The sequence below is a fragment of the Mastomys coucha genome, unplaced genomic scaffold, assembly GCF_008632895.1.
Source record: "Mastomys coucha isolate ucsf_1 unplaced genomic scaffold, UCSF_Mcou_1 pScaffold23, whole genome shotgun sequence".
NCBI lineage: Eukaryota > Metazoa > Chordata > Mammalia > Rodentia > Muridae > Mastomys > Mastomys coucha.
In genome coordinates this window covers 60,026,958-60,030,091 of record NW_022196906.1, presented here as the reverse complement: position 1 = coordinate 60,030,091, position 3,134 = coordinate 60,026,958, and the positions used below count along the sequence as shown (strand labels likewise).

The 3,134-nt window shown below is 47.6% G+C and overlaps 1 protein-coding gene across 1 annotated transcript in view; it reads left to right on the top strand.

Moving 5' to 3' along the window:
- Positions 1 to 3,134, top strand: part of Ankdd1a (ankyrin repeat and death domain containing 1A) — a 28,231-nt gene that overhangs the window by 936 nt on the left and 24,161 nt on the right. The gene's annotated exons all lie outside the window — the stretch shown is intronic.

Here is a 3,134-nt window from a genome sequence, read left to right as displayed (position 1 = left end):
AAAAAAAAGAAAGAAAGAAAGAAAAGAAAAGAAAAGAAAAAACCAAAAACTAACCAACCAACCAAACCCAAAAACCAAAACACCCTCCCTCTGCTCCTCCCCCAAAACAACAACAACAAAAAACAAAACCCAACAACAAACAGACGGAAGTACCTTCTGATGGAATACCACTTCTGTGAAAGCTTCCCAAACACCCACCAAGTCTTGTGATTGGGCCACCAAGGAGACAGGAACACAGCAAGTGACACAGTGGAGAACGGTTGGCAGCATCTAGATGGTGGAATGTGGGATGCCTATAGGACAGACAACAGAGAGGACGGGGTAGGGGTGAGGGTAGAGGGTAGGGGGTAGGATTCATAGATTAAAGGAAAAGCAAGGGCTGTGGATATAGCTCAGTGGCAGAGCATTTGACCACCACGTGTGAGAGGACCTGAGTTCAATCCCAAGCGTTCCGGGTAGGCTGGTGGAAAAAAGCCAAAGGACATAGTGATAAACCAGGCAAAGAAAGGCAAATCCATGTATTTACTTTTATGTATAAGATACAAAGTTGATTTTAAAGCAGAGGCAAAAATAGTGGTTCCTGCAGTCTAGAGAGACCATGGAGAGGGAGAGATGAGAGAAGATGGTAAATGGAATTTATTTATTTATTTATTTATTTATTTATATTTATTCATCCATTTATTGATAGATTTATTACAGGTAGGGTCTTACTATGTCACCAGGCCTGGAACTCGCTATAGTGCCCAGGCTAGACTCTGCGTCCTAAACTCTGAAACTACAGGTTTGCACATACAGAGGAAATACCACATGCAGGAAAATACTCATGTACATAAAAATATTTTTTTAATTAAAAAGCCTTCAGATCTGAAATGTGGAAAAATCTTAATATGTGACACTATTCTTTTATCTTTACTGTAGGTTTGGTCATTTCTAAATAGCATGGTGGGGCAAAAATCATCCCTCTACATAAAGAGACCTTCATCTAAGACGGGGGCCATTCTGAGCAGTCTTCTTTGGGCTGAGCTAAATCTTCTGGTCATTTGCCACCGGTCAGAGCATCCCCTCCAGCAAAGGCAGGGTGGGACTAAAATCTAGAGACATCGGGGCAGTGTCCAAACATCACACAAACACATGGAACTGCAAACATCAGCACTGGGCTCCCGTCGTGGGGTAGTCTGCTGTACTGTCCCTCACCCTCCTCCTGGGCTCCCGTCGTGGGGCAGCCTGCTGTACTGTCCTTCACCTTCCTCCTGGGCTGGGGCAGCCTGCTGTACTGTCCCTCACCTTCCTCCTGGGCTGGGGCAGCCTGCTGTACTGTCCCTCACCCTCCTCCTGGGCTCCCATCGTGGGGCAGTCTGCTGTACTGTCCTTCACCTTCCTCCTGGGCTGGGGCAGTCTGCTGTACTGTCCCTCACCTTCCTCCTGGGCTGGGGCAGTCTGCTGTACTGTCCCTCACCTTCCTCCTGGGCTCCCGTCGTGGGGCAGCCTGCTGTACTGTCCCTCACCTTCCTCCTGGGCTGGGGCAGTCTGCTGTACTGTCCCTCACCTTCCTCCTGGGCTGGCGCAGCCTGCTGTACTGTCCCTCACCTTCCTCCTTTTTATGCTTCTGTTCATCTAATGAAGAACAAAACAGCATACAGAGAAGCGAAGAAGACAGCAACAAAAGAACTCCACAGGTATAATACTGCCATGCTGTGTGAATTTTTGAGCTTCTTTGGGAGGCAATGGGTGGCTCCAGGGTATCCCCGGATCCTGCAGTATGGTCAGCAAGACTCTACACACTTCACTCTGGAGGGAAGCTGGCATGCTGTCATGGAAGATCACATGAGCCTGTGTGTTAGAGACCAACCTGGACAACAAAGCTAGATTTGGTCTCAGAAGAGGACAAAACACACAAACAATAAACAAAGGAGGAAAAAAAACCCGTTTGTTTCTTTTCAGTATTAAATTACAGAGAAATGGGCCCAAAGCCTGGTGTGATTTGACTGTCATGGAATTATAAAATTGTGACCACGCTCTAACAATTAAAGGAAACATCAACGTGGAGAAGTGGAGAATGAGGATGTTGGTGGCACAGTTAACATTGGGAATTTGACGCTTCAGCTAGTCTCCAAAACGAATGACAGGGCTGGGCAGTGGTGGCGCTTGCCTTTAACCCCTAGCACTAGGGAGGCAGAGGCAGGTGGATTTCTGCATTTGAGGCCATCCTGGTCTACAGAGTGAGTTCTAGGCTAGCAAGGGCTACACAGAGAAACCCTGTCTCAAAACAAACAAAACAAACAAACAAACAAGAATGACAGGGGGGGCTGGCAAGATGGCTCAGTGGGTAAGAGCACTGACTGCTCTTCCGAAGGTCCTAAGTTCAGATCTCAGCAACCACATGGTGGCTCACATCCACCCATAATGAGATCTGACGCCCTCTTCTGGTGCTTCTGAAGACAGCTACAGTGGCCGGAGCGAGCAGGGCCGTCCTGTGTTCAGTTCCCAACAGCCACGTGATGGCTCACAGCCATCTGTACAGCTACTGTGTACTCATACACATAAAATAAATAAATCTTAAAAAAAAAAAAAAAGAATGAGAGGGAACTAGCCTGCTGAGGGGAAGAAAGGGTTGGTTGTAAGAGCATACTGCCCAGAAAGGAATAGGAGTTTTTTAGACTCTTACGCAGCACAGAGGGAGGAATTTTTACAATGTTAATGTAATCGATTTGTTTAGCTTTGATTTATTTTCCTTCCTTCGGGTTGAAAAGTGTTTCCCCCTCCTTTCTGCCAGTCTGGATTCCAGAATGCCAGCCTTAGGCTGCTGCCACCAGCGGAGCACAACTCGCTGGGACAACTGCGCCGTCTGCTCTGGCATCTGGCATCCTTCAGTTTTCCCCGTGTTTCTGTTTGTTTGCGTTTGGTTTTGGCCAATCTAAGTAATGTAATTCATATCTCGTTGTTGTAACCCGATTTTTTCTGATCGTGAATACACCCTTTGTCCTATGTCCGTAGCCTTGGCGGAGTAGTAGGGGTCTGAAGTGTCCAGAATGGGAAGGCCTATTGAAGCATCAAGGTTGGGAGGGTCCCAGGGGAGCTGGGCGCAAGGACCTGGGCAGCTGGAAGGGCGGTGTGTGTGTGTGTGTGTGTGTGTG